The 17,626-nt window shown below is 46.4% G+C and overlaps 1 pseudogene; it reads left to right on the top strand.

Annotated features, from left to right (window-relative positions):
- The window catches only part of LOC127646599 (P protein-like), a 259,274-nt pseudogene that overhangs the window by 69,923 nt on the left and 171,725 nt on the right, over positions 1–17,626 (top strand).

The raw sequence follows: 17,626 nt of genomic DNA, 5'->3' as shown, positions 1-17,626 counted from the left end.
GTGACATCATCAATGCACGTGCTGATGTAGCTGGTCACTGATGCTGTGTATTCCTCCAAGTTGGTAGAATCGCCATATTTTGCAGCCTCCCTGAACATGTGCCAGTCAGTACACTCAAAACAGTCCTGAAGAGCAGAGATGGCTCCTGCTGGCCATGTTTTCACCTGCTTCTGAAGCGGTTTTATGTGTCTGCCGAACGGTCTCTATGCTGGAATTAACATAACAGAGATGTGGTCTGAGTAGCCGAGGTGGGGGCGGGGCTCCGCCCGGTACGCGCCTGGGATGTTTGTGTAAACAAGATCAAGTGCATTCGCCCCTCTCGTTGCAAAGTCCACATACCGATGGAATTTAGGGAGCACTGTCTTGAGATTCGCAACAGTCCATCGGGGTGAGCGTTCTGTAGTTTGCTCATAGCCCCATACAGTTCACAGAGCACTTCCTTAGCGTTAGCGCTGGGAGGAATGTAAACCGGTTATGCAAACATTGGTGAATTCCCGTGGTAAATAAAAAGGTCTGCATCTAACAGTCACAAGCTCCAACAGCGATGAACAGTAACTAGAGTCTAGCATAGAGTTCTTGCACCATTCCGTGTTGATGTAAACACACAAGACACCACCGCGAGTCTTACCGTAGAGAGCTGTATTTCTGTCAGCACGAAACGAGGCGAGCCCATCTAGCTGAATGGCGGCGTCCGGAACTCTGTCGCTGAGCCATGTCTCCATAAAAACAAAGATGCAGCAGTCTCTAAACTCACGCTGCGTAGCCTGCTGGAGTCGGATATAGTCCAGTTTATTGTCCTGGGGCAATTGTATTGCGCTTCCGCTTCCTCGCACACCGCTTACGACGTTCTCTCCCCTGGCCACCAGCATCAGGCGACGCCGAGGACTGGAGGCCTGGTCTCCGCAGCAAGCTGAGTACGCGTAGCGCCTCCTGCAGGTCATCGTGTAGCTTGGTTTTTGCATGAGTCTTATATTTCAGTAGTGTCTGGCGATGGTAGACACGAACACTGGTTGCTCCGATGTCCATGTGTCGCAAAAGTCAGGCTTTTTTAACAAAAATAGCACCATTTTGGATCCGGAGTGTCCGCTGCGTGCTACCGCGCCGCCATCTTGGCTCTTTAATCCAAAACGGAAAAGGTTTTTGAAGGCAACTTCATTAAAATCCACTTGGCAGGCCAGAATTCCTCAACATAACTCTCCAGGTGACGACTCCCGTGACGTAGGCAAAGAATCCGAACTGCTTGGTTCATCGTTCAGTCAAGTATTCTGTAACATTGCCAATGGCAATGATGAAGACGATCATGATGGAGTGAAGGAACAAGTGCAATTTATTAATAACAGTGAAATCTAAAAACCCTAACAATAAACTTGAACTAAACATGAATGAGAACTAAACATGAACGTGAACATGAATTTGAAAATGAATGTGAACTAAACGTGAATGTGAACATGAACTAAACGTGAACTAAACATGAACATGAACATGGACTTGACTTCAAATGATACAGCAAAGTTACATTCACAAACAATATTTGACAAAGGACAATGGAAAACATGATGGTTTAAACACATGTACATGGGAGAACATAAACCAATGAACAAACAGAACTCTTAAACAAGACAATCAACCATTAAACCAATGAAAACAAGACATGAACATGGAGCGAAAACAGTGCATCACATGACCAGGAACACATGAACTAAAATTTTCAAAATAAAAGACTTGAAATACATGAACACACACATTAAACATTACAAACTGCATCTCATCTGCATAAAAAAAACACAATTGCGATTTAGGAGATACTTTTTTTAAAAGGTCAATGTCAATATTATAATATGATGTATATAATATTCTGTTTTTAATGTGGATTGACGACAGCAGCTGTGCTTTCGGATCATTTGTGAGTCACTCTTAATGATTTAGAAGTCCTTTTATGTACTTTTATGTTGCCTTTATGTGATTTCTAGATCTCGAAATGCTTGTTCACCATTCACTTGCATTGTATGGACCTACAGAGCTGAAATATTCTTCTAAAAATCTTTAAAATACTATCCCTTTAACTTGCTTCTCTTAATACCTCAAATCTTTATGGCATAGTTTTTGAGGCATTATAGGAGTAAGGTGTCTTTTCTCACCCTTTTTTTTATTATATTAGTCCTTACTTTATATGGTAATTCTACAAACTAACCAAAATGTGACCTGAAATACAAATAAACATAAAAACACAGCTTCTCTAATATTATTGGCAAAAAGTGCCACCCTTTTTGAGATCTCTGTTTGTTCAGTGGCTGTCTCCATGGAAACAAATACGTTCAATCAGCCTTCATACTGAACACTACATGAAGGAGTATTTGAGGAAAAGCGTAAAAGAAAATCAGAGGGTGATGAAAGAAAATTAATCACAGCATCTGTCAATTTAGAGACTTACTTTAAGAGACCGGGACCCATTTTGCATTAGAAATGTTAGCTTTAATAAACTCAGAAATATTGATGTTTCACTTTATTGATTTTCTACAGTATATTTCAAAGATGTCTATTCCTGCATCTAAAGCAAAAAATAAATAAAAAATGACATATGAATATATGTGGCTTCAAATTGCATGTGAGAACCTGTGGTATTTGAGCCATACTGTAATGTGATTTCATAGCAACACATGTCACAGTGAAGTACTAAAAATAGAAACCATGAAATGCTCAAATCTCATAGTCTCTGTTTACTTCCTGTTTCAGATGATACTGGTGGCAATATTCTCTGAGACCCGTTTCTTTGATTACAGTGCAGTGAAGGTGAGTTTTCTGAGTTTCTTTCCCACCCTAAGTATAATATTATATACTTAACATTTGGCCCCAAAAAGTAGTTTTACACTTTTGGACACTTACAAGTTATACTTGTAAGAAAAGAAATGGGCATCTGCAAACAAATTATGCTAGAGCTTTTCTCAGAGGGAGAACTAACTCCATTTTTGCAATAACCAAAAATCAAGGTGGGTTTTATTGAATTTATATATATTGAATGTATTGAAAGTCAGTTACCCTCAAGTTCACACAGGTGTCATACTGTAGATGTAGTTCATCATATCAACGATGGATATGTTTCAAAATGTTTGACAAGCTGAAAGTGTCCTAATACGTTTTGACTTAATTTTGAATAACATTTTGAACAGTGTATTGTGAAATATTTTGCTTGTAAAATGCATCTAACTTTCTTTAAAATAAATGCCACTTGGTTTGTTATTGTTATGGAAAGAAGGCAGAGGCAGACGGGGAGTTTGGATCTATACGTGGGTTTATTAAACAAAAGTGTAAACAAGACAAAACTGAAACTAAAATATGGAGACATCAAAGGAACACGGACTGGATAAACATGGCAGGATAAACATGGCAAGACAGGCAGCAGAGCAAACATCAGAACATGGGAACATCAAAACAGTCAGAACAACGAACGACCAGGGTGCGAACAATGACATAGAGATGAAGGATGGGAATCAGGGTGATGGCGACACGGAAAACACGGGGCAGACAACCAGGGATCGTAACATAACCCCCCCCTCAAAGGATCGGATTCCAGACGATCCTCAGAAAACAAGAAAAAAGGAATACCCCCAAAAAAACAGAAATCGTCCAAGGAGTGAGGGGGGTAGGCAGGCCAAAGAGGGCACAAGGGGCAGACAGGCAGTCCAAGGGGGCACAGAGGGCAGACAGGAAGTCAAAGGGGGCACAGGGGGCAGACAGGAAGTCCAAGGGGGCACAGAGGGCAAGAGGGCAGTCCAAGGGGAGCACAAGACGGGGACTGGGTCAGGTGGCCTGGGAGCTGGCCACAGGACAGGGAACGGTTCAGGAGGCCTGGGAGGCGGCCACCGGACAGGGACCGGTTCAGAAGGCCTGGGAGGTGGCCACAGGACAGGGACAGGTTCAGGAGGCCTGGGAGTTGGCCTCAGAACCACCGCCATGGGGAACTCCGAGGGCGGAGCCGAGGTAGGTGGAGCCATGGAAGTTTCTGGTAGCGGAGCCGTGGACTGCTCAGGAGGCAACGTCATAGAAGGCTCAGGAGGCGGAGCTGAGGGAGGCGGAGCCGTGGAAGGTGAAGCCGCAGAAGTCTCGGGAGGCGGAGCCGAGGGAGGTGGTGCCATAGGAGGCTCTAGAGGCTGAGCCCTGGATGGCTCTGGAGGCGGAGCTGTAGGAGGCTCTGGAGGCAGAGCCGAGGGAGGTGGCGCCGTAGGAGGCTCTAGAGGCGGAGCCGAGGGAGGTGGCGCCGTAGGAGGCTCTGGAGACGGAGCCGAGGGAGGTGGCGCCATAGGAGGCCCTAGAGGCGGAGCCGTGGAAGGCTCAGGAGGCGGAGCCAGGGACCGCTCAGTAGGCGGAGCCGTGGAAGGCTCAGGATGCGCTGGCTTTGGAACAGTCGAGGCTACGGGTGCTGGCTCTGGAACGGTTGAGGCTACAGGCGCTGGCTCTGGGATGATCGAGACTATGGGCACTGGCTCTGGGACGGTCGAGGCCATGGGCGCTGGCTCTGGGACGGTCGAGGCTACTGGCGCTGGCTCTGGGACGGTCAAGGCTACTGGCGCTGGCTCGCTGACCGTGGCAGGCGTAGGCTGGGGAGCGGAAGCCTTTCTTCTCCTCCTCCTCCGGGCGGACGAAGCTGGCACCGCTGAGTTTGACCAAGGCAGGCGTGGGGGTAGGCTTGCTGACAGGCGGGGCAGGCGTGAAGGGACGAGCCATGGACGAATGGGAGGTTACCACTGTGAGAGGAGAGGCAGGGTCCTCCTCAACGATGCCCACAGTGAATGGCGAAGCGCAGACCAGCAGAATCTCCTCAATGAACTCGCGGAGCGTCCAGCCGCGCGTCGCCGGTGGTAACCACTCCTTGAGCACACTATTCAGGTTGGCCCGGAAAAACCCCACCAGGAAGGAGTCTGTGAAGTCCGTGGCACTCGCTAGCGTGAGAAAATCGCGGATGTGGTCTTCCACCGGACGGTCCTCTTGCATGAGGCTTAGCAGACTGCAGTTGGCTTGTAGAACTGCTAGATCCATTGTTGGTCATTCGTTCTGTTATGGAAAGAAGGTGGAGGCAGACGGGGAGTTTGGATCTATATGCGGGTTTATTAAACAAAAGTGTAAACAAGACAAAACTGAAACTAAAACATGGAGACATCAAAGGAACACGGACTGGATAAACATGGCAGGATAAACATGGCAAGACAGGCAGCAGAGCAAACATCAGAACATGGGAACATTAAAACAGTCAGAACAACGAACGACCAGGGAATGGAGGAACAGCGGGGTTTAAATACACAGAGACATGATGATAACAAACGACAATCAGGTGCAAACAATGACATAGTGATGAAGGACGGGAATCAGGGTGACGGTGACACGGAAAACACGGGGCAGACAACCAGGGATCGTAACAGTTATTTTGTTATATAATATAACGACTTTCATAAATTTTTAAGTGTGGCTTAAGTGTTCAAATACTGTTTGGGGCCTCTGCACATTATATGCTGACAGATCAATCTAATTAACATTTAGTAACTAATGAATAGGTGCTGAGAATTCTTTCTATTATTGATTCAGTCTGATATTCTTTAATTTCACATTATTAATGTTCCTTGACAATGTAATCCCACATTGTTTCTTAACCCAGTAAGGGTCATAGAGCTGTCATGATTGCTGCCCTAAAAGATCCCCTCAAATATTTTATGTATGTAATTTATGGGTAAATATCAAGCCCTACAAAAGATGGAACAAATCTTTGTGAAATGATGCAAACATATATAAATCATGAAGGAAATGGGTTAGACGTAATGAAAATCTAAAAATAAATCTTGCAATGAGCTTCAAAGGATGGATATCCCATCCGTTATTTTCCCAAATTTTGTGGCCTGTTTTAATAGCCCTTTAAGAACATTATCTATTCTCAGGATGTTATGAGGGCATGTGCCTATGTCTGCTATTTATTCACTTTCTGCATGTTAAGGAGATTATTCAGGTGTCTGGATCACAGTGATGCTGCACAATTCCGGCAGAGTGTGTCACATTATGGTGGTCTTTTGCATTTTTCGCTATATTGTGGTCAGAATCGGCCCACAAAAGATCTAAAATGAGTCCAAATTGCGTTCAGCAACAATTTTATGGCTGTGTTTGTACTATTACCTGATCTGCATAATTCCTTTTGTTAATGGGGCGATAAACCAGTGCAGATAGCACATACAAATAACTGACATTTTTTTCTCGTTAGGTGCATTCCAATGCATAGGGTACCTACGCAGTGTTCACTGCTCCCTACTCACTGAGCATGGGATATCTGTTGAACAAAATTCATTCATTACTATTATGTTCCCTGTTGTCTTTTGTTTTGTACTGTCATCGTGAAGTTTAGTTTAATTCCTGTTTTGGTTTTGTAGTCTTTTTGTAGTTTCTTTTATTCTGTCATGTTCACTGTTGTCTTGTGTTCTATGTTTCTCTATTCACTTTCTTGTCTTGGTTCCTTGTCTGCTCCGTGTTTTCCTTTTCACCCGCCACCGTTCACGCTCCATGTCACGTTTTCTTTGTTGTCCGCCCCGTGTTTCGCTGTCCTTGTCTAAAACTACATTTCCCACAATTCTCACTGCCTGCACTCATCATTGTTTCCACCTGTGTCTCGTTCTGTCTCCACTTTGTCTGTGTATTTAAACCCTGGTTCTTTGTTGAGTCTCTGTCGATTGTCGTTCGTTTCTTGTATGTTTCTTAGCCTGGTCCGTGTTCCCTACCCGAGTTCTTAGTTTTGTTTGTGTTTTGTTTCATCATGTTTAATCTGTTTCATTGTGTTCAAGTTTCCAGTTTTTCCCATCGTGGACTTTCCTTTGTGTTTACCTTTTATTTCTTATGTGTTAAAGTCATTAAAAAACGCATTTGGATCTGCACCTCTCGTCTGTCTTGTCCTGTTTCCTCACCCTGCATAATAGAACAATCGACCAAAAAATGGATCCAGCGGTTCAACAGGCCAATTATCGGCTGCTGTGTCTGAAGCAAGAGGACCGACCGGCAGTGCTTCACATTGGCGATTTTCTCAGGCTGGCTAGCGTCTCCGACTTCCCGGATTCTGCCCTGGTGGTCTACTTCAGGGGCAACCTGAACGCCTCGTTGAGGGAGCGGTTGCCACCAGCAACGCACGAGTGGACTCTCTGCAGATTCGTGGAGATGACGTTGCAGGTCTGCGGCTCACCGTTAACTGTGGGCGTTGCTGAGAAGGACTCTACCTTGCCATCCACAATGGAGCTAGAGCCCACGCATGTCACTGTGAGCGAGCCTGAGTCCTCGACCGTCCCCGAGCCAGCGCCAGTAGCCTCAGACGTCAGTGAGCCAGAGCCGATAGCCTCAAACGTCAATGAGCCAGTGCCTGTAGCCTCAGACGTCAGTGAGCCAGAGCCGTTAGCCTCAAACGTTAATGAGCCAGAGCCTGTAGCCTCAGATGTCCCTGAGCCAGCGCCTGTAGCCTCGACTGTCCCTGAGCCAGCGCCTGTAGCCTCCACCGTCCCTGAGCAAGCGCCTGTAGCCTCAGATGTCCGTGAGCCAGCGCCTGCAGCCTCGACTGTCCCTGAACCAGCACCTGCAGCCTCGACTGTCCAAGAGCCTGCGCCAGTAGCCCTGACCGTCCAAGAGCCTGCGCCAGTAGCCATGACCGTCCAAGAGCCAGCGCCAGTAGCCACGACCGTCCGAGAGCCAGCACCCCCCCAGCTTACCAGAGCTCCGCCTTCCGAGGTTCCCGAGCTTTCCAGAGCTCCGCCTTCCGAGCTTTCCAGAGCTCCACCTTCCGAGCTTTCCAGAGCTCCGCCTTCCGAGCCTTCCAGAGCTCCACCTTCCGAGGTTCCCGAGCTTTCCAGAGCTCCGCCCTCCGAGCTTTCCAGAGCTCCGCCCTCCGAGCTTTCCAGAGCTCTGCCTCAAGCCTCTCGAGCCTTCTAGGGCTCCGCCTCCCAAGTCTCTAAAGTCTCTCGAGTCTTCCAGGGCTCCTCCTCCCGAGCTTTCCAGAGCTGCGCCTTCCGAGTTTCCCGAGCTTTCCAGAGCTCCGCCTTCTGAGTTTCCCCGAGCTTTCCAGAGCTCCGCCTTCCGAGTTTCCCGAGCTTTCCAGAGCTCCGCCTTCCGAGTGTCCCGAGCTTTCCAGAGCTCCGCCTTCTGAGCTTTCCAGAGCCCCGCCTCCTGGGCTTTCCAGAGCCCCGCCTCCCGAGCTTTCCAGAGCTCCACCTCCCAAGCTTTCCAGAGCTCCGCCCCCCGAGCCTTCCAGGCCTCCACCTCTCAAGCCTCTCGAGCCTCCCAGGGCTCCGCCCCTCAATCCTCTCGAGCCTCCCAGAGCTCCACCTCTCAAGCCTCTCGAGCCTGCCAGGGCTCCGCCCCTCAAGCCTCTCGAGCCTGCCAGGGCTCCGCCCCTCAAGCCTCTCGAGCCTGCCAGGGCTCCGCCCCTCAAGCCTCTCGAGCCTGCCAGGGCTCCGCCCCTCAAGCCTCTCGAGCCTGCCAGGGCTCCGCCTTCCAGGCCTCTCGAGCCACCCAGGGCTCCGCCTCTCGAGCCTTCCACGGCTCCGTTTCCCGAGCCTCCTACGGCTCCGCCTCCCGAGCCTTCCAGGCCTCCTACGGCTCCGCCTCTTGAGCCTCCTACGGCTCCGCCTCTCGAGCATCCTACGGCTCCACCTCTCGAGCCTGCTACGGCTCCTCTCCCAGAGACTCCCGAGCCTCCTACGGCTCCGCCCCCAGAGCCTCCTACGGCTCCGCCCCCAGAGCCTCCTACGGCCCTGCTCCCAGATACTCCAGAGTCTACTAGAGCTCCGCCCCTCGAGCCTTCTACGGCTCGAGGGGCGGAGCCCACGCATAGGGAGCTAGAGCCCACGCATGTCACTGTGAGCGAGCCTGAGTCCTCGGCTGTCCCCGAGCCAGCGCTAGTAGCCTCAGATGTCCCTGAGCCAGCGCCTGTAGCCTCGACTGTCCCTGAGCCAGCGCCTGTAGCCTCCACCGTCCCTGAGCCAGCGCCTGTAGCCTCAGATGTCCGTGAGCCAGCGCCTGCAGCCTCGACCGTCCCTGAACCAGCACCTGCAGCCTCGACTGTCCAAGAGCCTGCGCCAGTAGCCCTGACCGTCCAAGAGCCTGCGCCAGTAGCCATGACCGTCCAAGAGCCAGCGCCAGTAGCCACGACCGTCCGAGAGCCAGCACCCCCCGAGCTTACCAGAGCTCCGCCTTCCGAGGTTCCCGAGCTTTCCAGAGCTCCGCCCTCCGAGCTTTCCAGAGCTCCGCCTTCCGAGCTTTACAGAGCTCCGCCTTCCGAGCCTTCCAGAGCTCCACCTTCCGAGGTTCCCGAGCTTTCCAGAGCTCCGCCCTCCGAGCTTTCCAGAGCTCCGCCTCTCAAGCCTCTCGAGCCTTCTAGGGCTCCGTCTCCCAAGTCTCTAAAGTCTCTCGAGTCTTCCAGGGCTCCTCCTCCCGAGCTTTCCAGAGCTCCGACTTCTGAGTTTCCCGAGCTTTCCAGAGCTCCGCCTTCTGAGTTTCCCGAGCTTTCCAGAGCTCCGCCTTCCGAGTTTCCCGAGCTTTCCAGAGCTCCGCCTTCCGAGTTTCCCGAGCTTTACAGAGCTCCGGCTTCCGAGTTTCCCGAGCTTTCCAGAGCCCCGCCTCCTGAGCTTTCCAGAGCTCCGCCTCCCAAGCTTTCCAGAGCTCCGCCCCCCGAGCCTTCCAGGGCTCCACCTCTCAAGCCTCTCGAGCCTCCCAGGGCTCCGCCCCTCAAGCCTCTCGAGCCTCCCAGGGCTCCACCCCTCAATCCTCTCGAGCCTCCCAGAGCTCCACCTCTCAAGCCTCTCGAGCCTGCCAGGGCTCCGCCCCTCAAGCCTCTCGAGCCTGCCAGGGCTCCGCCCCTCAAGCCTCTCGAGCCTGCCAGGGCTCCGCCCCTCAAGCCTCTCGAGCCTGCCAGGGCTCCGCCTTCCAGGCCTCTCGAGCCACCCAGGGCTCCGCCTCTCGAGCCTTCCACGGCTCCGTTTACCGAGCCTCCTACGGCTCCGCCTCCCGAGCCTTCCAGGCCTCCTACGGCTCCGCCTCTCGAGCCTCCTACGGCTCCGCCTCTCGAGCATCCTACGGCTCCACCTCTCGAGCCTGCTACGGCTCCTCTCCCAGAGACTCCGAGGCCTTCTACGGCCCGCCTTCTGAGCCTCCCTACGGCTCCGCCCCCAGAGCCTCCTACGGCTCCGCCCCCAGAGCCTCCTACGGCCCTGCTCCCAGATACTCCAGAGCCTATTAGAGCTCCGCCCCTCGAGCCTTCTACGGCTCCGCCTCTCAAGCCTCCTACGGCTCCGCCTCTCGAGCCTCCTATGGCTCCGCCTCCTACGGCTCCGCCCCCTGAGCCTCCTACGGCTCCGTCTCCTGAGCCCCCCTTGGCTCCGCCTCCAGAGCCTTCCAGGCCTCCGCCTCTGAAACCTTCTACGGCGCCACCTCCCTCAGCTCCGCCTCCAGAGCCTTCCAGGTCTCCGCCTCTGAAACCTTCTATGGCGCCACCTCCCTCGCCTCCTATGGCTCCGCCTCTCGAGCCACCCGAGCCTCCGACGGCTCCACCCTCAGAGCCTCCCGAGCCTCCTACGGCTCTGCTTCCCGAGCCTCCTACGGCTCCGCCCCCAGAGACTCCAGAACCTTCCAGGTCTCCGCTCCTAAAGCCTCCTATGGCGCCGCCTACCTCGGCTCCGCCTCCTGAGCCTCCTTCAGCTCCACCTTCTCAGCCTCCCTCAGCTCCGCCTTCTGAGCCTTCTAAGCCATCACCTCCCTCGGCTTCGCCTCCCGAGCCTCCCTCGGCTCCACCTCAGAGGTCCTCCTTGGCTCCGCTTCACGCGGTTCCGCCGGCCTCCCCAGTGGCCACTCCTCCTCCTAGGTCCCCTGAACCGGCCCTTGCCTTCTGGCCAGCCCCCAGGCCATCTAAACCTGTCCAGGCCCGATCAATACCTCCCTGGCCTCCTAAACCTGTCCCTTTGTGCCCCCGTAGACTGCCTAATTGCCCCTTGTGCCCCCATGGACTGACTCCTTTCCCTTTGTGCCCCCGTGAACTTTCTCTTTTCCCTTTGTGCCTCCGTGGACTGCCCAATTGTCCCTTGTACCCCCATAAACTGCCTAATTGCCCCTTGTGCCCCCATGGACTGCCTTTTTGTCCCTTGTGCCTCCTTGGATGGTCTCTGTGTCCCTTGTTCCCCCTTTCATCTATCTGTTTTCTCCCCCGGTCTACCCCCTCACTCCTTGGTAATTTTGTGTTTTTGGTATTTCTGTTTTTTTGTTAGGACCGTCTGGAATCCGGTCCTTTTGAGGGGGGGTTATGTTATGTTCCCTGTTGTCTTTTGTTTTGTACTGTCATCGTGAAGTTTAGTTTAATTCCTGTTTTGGTTTTGTAGTCTTTTTGTAGTTTCTTTTATTCTGTCATGTTCACTGTTGTCTTGTGTTCTATGTTTCTCTATTCACTTTCTTGTCTTGGTTCCTTGTCTGCTCCGTGTTTTCCTTTTCACCCGCCACCGTTCACGCTCCATGTCATGTTTTCTTTGTTGTCCGCCCCGTGTTTCACTGTCCTTGTCTAAAACTACATTTCCCACAATTCCCGGCCTCCCTCACTGCCTGCACTCATCATTGTTTCCACCTGTGTCTCGTTCTGTCTCCACTTTGTCTGTGTATTTAAACCCTGGTTCTTTGTTGAGTCTCTGTCGATTGTCGTTCGTTTCTTGTATGTTTCCTAGCCTGGTCCGTGTTCCCTACCCGAGTTCTTAGTTTTGTTTGTGTTTTGTTTCATCGTGTTTAATCTGTTTCATTGTGTTCAAGTTTCCAGTTTTTCCCATCGTGGACTTTCCTTTGTGTTTACCTTTTATTTCTTATGTGTTAAAGTCATTAAAAAACGCATTTGGATCCGCACCTCTCGTCTGTCTTGTCCTGTTTCCTCACCCTGCATAACAATTACATCAAGTATACGTCATATATAGTCAGGGGCAGGGGTGGAAAGAGTACTAAAAAATGTAGTTTGAGTAGAGTAAATTTACCTGTCCTAAAAATGACTCAAGTAAGAGTAAAAGAGTAGCTCATTTAAAAGTACTCCTGAGTAATGAGTACTGAGAACTGAGTTGCGAAAGCTATGCCCCTTTATAATAAAAACTCCATGCTGCAATTTAAAAATGTAGCACATATACCGTAATTTACATTCCCTTTTATGGCTGTTTGATAGAAAAAAATTTAAAATATAGGATTTTATCTGTGTTTGTGACTGACAACTTTTAAAATACATCACTTATCTATGGTACTGTAAACACTGCATGAATCTGATGGAAAAAATAAAAAGGTGACATGATTACAGAAATTAAAATATGAAAAAATTATTTTCAATACAATGCCTAATTGTATGAATTATTTGTTAATTGTATGTTAATGTCTAAATTTCCCATAATTTCGACAGAGAGTTACTGTTGCGCATAAAACATTTTCATAAAACAATTGCATTCAAAACAATGCAGGTAAAGCAAAAAAAAAAAAAAAACCCTACTAAAAAGCAGGGTCACTTGGCGCATCATGTCCCACACAATAGAGGGGGCAGAGGGGGCAGAGTTTTACTATAAATCTCCTCCCTGCTCTGTCAATCTCCATTTTAACTCTCACTTTCTTCTTTTGAAGAATGTCTAGCAAAATTTGACTTAAATATTGATCTTTATCTCACCCACACCTATCATATCTCTTCTGAAGACATGGATTTAAAAACTGGAGTCATATGGATTACTTTTGTGCTGCCTTTATGTGGTTTTTGGAGCGTCAACATTTTGGCATCCATTCATTTGTATTGTATGGAATTACAGAGCTGAAGTATTCTTCTAAAAATCATAATTTGTGTTCTGCTGAAGAAAGAAAGTCATAGACATCTGGGATGGCATGAGGGTGAGTAAATGATAAGAGCGTTTTCATTTTTGATTGAACTATTTCTTTAAGTAGCACATAGGGGGCCACATTGTCCTCCTTTTGAGATACAATGTTCCACATTGATTTAGTTCTTGTATCTTTTAAGCCCAGAAATAGTTGTGTTCTCATTCTAAAGCATGATGTAAAATTTTCTGAAGTTTGTGACTGGTGGAATGTTCTACCTGAAGTATTGCTCTACAAAGTTTGAAACTTTTCTATCAGGGATCTCTACTTTCCTGGTAATTTACAATACAAATTAACATGCTCTCTACATCAGGGGTCTGCATTATAAAAAAAGTAACAATATTATAAAAAATATTGTTATTAAAAACATCACTGTTTTATTCTATAATATTAATATTTTTAAAGCTACTAAATTATTCATCCAGAAGTAGTGAGTGGTTTTCTTGTTTCCTTGTTACTGTTGTTTGATTAATAGCCTTTTTATGACATAGCTTACTAGACAGTGCTCTTATTCGGTTACGTGCACATTTCAAGTCCAACATGTTTATGCAAATACGCTTTTTGTCCCACTGTTTACATTCACTTTAGACCAAACCAACTGCGTTTACATTAATGAATCACCAAAATGGGCATTGACAGAATTATGAAGTGTATTTGATCATTTAGTCGCATACCCGCATTAGTGCACTTGAAGCACACGTGCATGTAAAGCGCACAAATATTAGCTGCCTGCCAATCAAACAGCACGCAGCTACAGACATTAGCAAATAAAAATTAAATCTTTTATATTTTATCTAGATCAACCAACCATTGATTGTCTTGCTATCATGGTCGATGTAATGAACACCCCTGGTCTAGATGTAGAACATAGGCTAAGTATAGAAAATTACTCAAAAATGTATCATCAATATCAAGGACCTCTTTCTCTTTTTCTCTTTCTCTCTCTTTTTTTCAGATAAACATCAAGATTGTTTTATCGCCCAGCCCTATTGATAACATAGCATTCATCTCTCACATCAACCCAATAATCTCAGATATAGATAGCTAAATTACAGGCTGAATTATAGGCAAAGAATCTAGTTAGTAGAAATATGACATTTACCTCAATATGTTTCTTAAAATTAGAGGCAGGATTAATGCTGATATCTGGCTTAAGCAAGTTAAACTCACATTACACTATCAAGCAATTGGCCTTTTTCACTTTGAAAAGCCCTTTCAGGTTTGGCCATGATGTTCAGGTGTTGAACTATTTTTGAGGCATCCTCCACATCCATAACAGTTTGCGCCAATCTGCAGCTGCCATTCAGTGTGATTTGATTTGACAGAAGTCACAAGACTCTACCTAGCTAATTATGTTGATGGATAAAAATAAAATCAGTACAGGGAAGTAGTGAACACAGACGGTGGGAAAATAGCATATTAAAAGTACAATTAAAGCACTTAAAATGTACTCAAGTAAAAGTACAAGTATGTATTCCCGTGTACAATTCCTGTGAAAAACTACTTAATTTCAGAAATGTGAGTATATGTCATTCATTACTTACAGTGGTAAATTACCCATGTCCCTGGATGAGGTATGTGTGGAATCTATTCATACTACTTGCATGCATACTTAAAGAATGTATTGTTTTTACCTGCCGAGAAGTGTGTTCTTTATCAAATACAGTATAGTATTCTCTGACAGTATGCTATTTCGGATGCAGGGAATATACTTGTGTAAATACATATAAATGCAATATGCATTCGTATTAAAACTATTTGTTATTTATTTAATCAATATATATCTCCAGACTTGTAACTTGTAGGTTAAATGACTGTTGCTGTTTAATGTAAAAAATGTTAGTTGATTATTATATAAAATGTGTCTTAACCGTTATTTTACATAGTGTAATGAAAATTATGTAAGTCACATCTTGTGTGCTTTGCACTCATGCACAACCCATAGAAAGCACACCTGAGGTGAATTAGGCTTAATTAAAAAGGCAATATTTCAAAACCCTTTTTGACATAACCACATCAGTGCTCTGATTGTTCGCAATGACTGCTGGTCAAAATTCCCTCTCCACTTCCTGTAAAGTGATATATCTATTTACACTTATTCCCAATGCAATTTGGAGTGCCCTACCAACTGAACATGTACACTCCCTTTGAATTGGATCTCACTTAAGATGGCTGAATAACGTGTGAAGTCCTCATCGCAGACCACTATTGGTCGATTGGATCGCACCTGTTGTTGCTTCATTCTTAGTGAATTCCCCCCTCTAAATTTACCAGTGTTGTAGTACTTGAGACCGGACTTGTCTCGAGTCCAAGTCCAAGACCATATTTTCATGTCGTGGACTCGTGAACAATTTTTTGAGAGGTAACTTTGAGAAACTTCCATTGTTGCTGTGGCCATTCCAAACGAAGGACTTCGCTATGCTATCAAATTGCTTGAAATACGAGAGGGGGACATCTACAGGGAGAGATTGTAGCAGGTTTATTGTAATTGTTAATTTTAATAACATTAACTTTCCCAATCATAGATAAATGTAATGAAGCCCACCTGTCCACATCGCTCGAAACCTTTTTATTAAGGGGTCAAAATTAACTCTAAATAAAAAAGTTTTGCTGGGGAATAAAATGCCCAAATACTTGCCCTGTTTAGGCCAATGGAAGGTGCCCAGCTGAAAAGCCGTTACTGGACAATACGCTATCAGAGGCAAATCTTCAGATTTAGACCGACTGACTCTGTATCCTGAGAATTTAGAAAAGGAATGAATAATTCTGTGGAGGCAAGGCATAGATCTATTGTGGTGGTCAGAGACAAATAATAAAATATAATCTGCATGAAGCAAAAGTTTATGCGCCATCCCTCCCGCCACCACCCTTGGAAAATCATCTTCCTTTCTTATTGCAGCTGCTAATGGTTCCAGGGGCAAGACAGAACAATAATGGGGAAAGACCCTATCTAGAGTAAAATAATCTGAAATTAATCAATTTGTTTGTACTGCCGCTACCAGATGTCTATAAAGCAACTTAATCCATCTAGTAAAAGTATTCCTGAACCTGTATATTTCCAAAATCTTAAATAAATAATCCCATTCTACCATATCGAATGCCTTTTCGGTGTCAAGTGAGATGTCAATGACCATTGACCATTGTCTGATCATTCACCACTGAACACATGATATTGATGAAATGCCTAATGTTGTCAGAAGAGCTATGGCCCCAAATAAACCCCACCTGATCTATATGTATAAGAGATGTCATAACTTTACTTAATCGGTTAGCCAAAATTTTTGACAATATTTTTACATCTAGCTGGATCAGGGAAATTTGACGGTAACTCTTACACTTACTTGGATCTTTGTCCTTTTTAAGAATCAGATTGATCCGGGCTTGTGTTATGGTTGGCGGAAGCTTTCCATTCTTTAATGATTCTGTATAAACTTCTAACAAAAGTGGAGCCAGTTCTGTAGCATAGGATCTAAAAAATTCATAAGATCTAAAAATTCAAAGCCATCTGGCCCCGGAGCCTTGCCTGTAGGCAAGACCTTAATTATCTCTTCAATCTCCTCCAAGGTGATCTCAGAATCAAGATAATTGTTTTGCTCAGTCGTCAGTTTAGGGTGTTCTAATGGTTCCACAAAGTTTCTAATATCTTCATCAGTAGACGGAGATGTAGAACTGTAGAGATCAAGATAGAATTCTTTAAAAGCATTATTAATATCAATGGCCTAGGTAAATATTTTACCACCACCAGCAGATTTCACTGAGGGAATGGTAGAAAAAGACTCTCTACTTTATATATCTAGCCAAGAGCTTCCCTGCTATGTCCACCCACTCAAAGTATGTCTTGCCCTGAATAACAAAAACTCCACCTTCCGTGACAAAATAGTATTATATCTGTATTTCAAATGGGTCAATTCTCTGAGGCCATCTGACGACATTCGGCGCTTCAGCTCTGCCTCTGCATCTTTTATATTCTCTTCCAACTCCACAAGTTCTCACACTTTGGATTTTTTGATGAAAGAGGCATACTATATGATCCGGCCCCTAAGTACTAACTTAAGTGCCTCCTAAGCCATGCCCACAGAGGATACTGAGGACCAGTTGGTCTCCATATAAACATTTATTTCAGCCTTTAACATTTGTTGGAATTCAGGATTTTGCAAAAGGGATAAATTAAACCGCCAACTACATGATTTATTTTTCTCCGAATGTGGCAACACCTTTAAACTCACCAGGTTTAAAAAAAATCTATTCTAGAATAAATCTTATGGACTGATTAAAAAAAATGTATAGTCCCTACCAGATGGGTTCAAAAGTCTCCAAATATCTGTAACCAAGATTTTTTACACATCCTGTGAAGCATCAATGTTGCTCTAGGGGGCTTACACACTTTTGCTTCACTATGATCAAGGACTGAGTCCATCAATAGATTAAAGTCTCCTCCAAATATTATATCATGAGGGGTGCCAGCGGCTTACAGCCTTCCATCAAGATTTATAATTAAAGCCCTGATCATCAGCATTAGGTGCGTACATATTAGCCAAAATCAACCTTTGCCCCTGAATTTCTGCTAAAACAATAATGACTCTTCCTAATTTATCTTTAATCTGTTTGATACATTTGAATTGTAGATGTTTACTTATCAACGTAATGACTCCCCTGCTCTTACTTGAGCCAGCACTAAAGAAAATGTGTCCACCCCATATCATCCCAAATGTTTCAGCTTCTTGCGTGGTAAGATGCGTTTCTT

Source organism: Xyrauchen texanus, chromosome 7 (assembly GCF_025860055.1).
Source record: "Xyrauchen texanus isolate HMW12.3.18 chromosome 7, RBS_HiC_50CHRs, whole genome shotgun sequence".
In the NCBI taxonomy this organism is placed as follows: Eukaryota; Metazoa; Chordata; class Actinopteri; order Cypriniformes; family Catostomidae; genus Xyrauchen; species Xyrauchen texanus.
The sequence above is the reverse complement of the archived record's forward strand: the minus strand, read 5'-3'. Positions and strand labels throughout refer to the sequence as shown.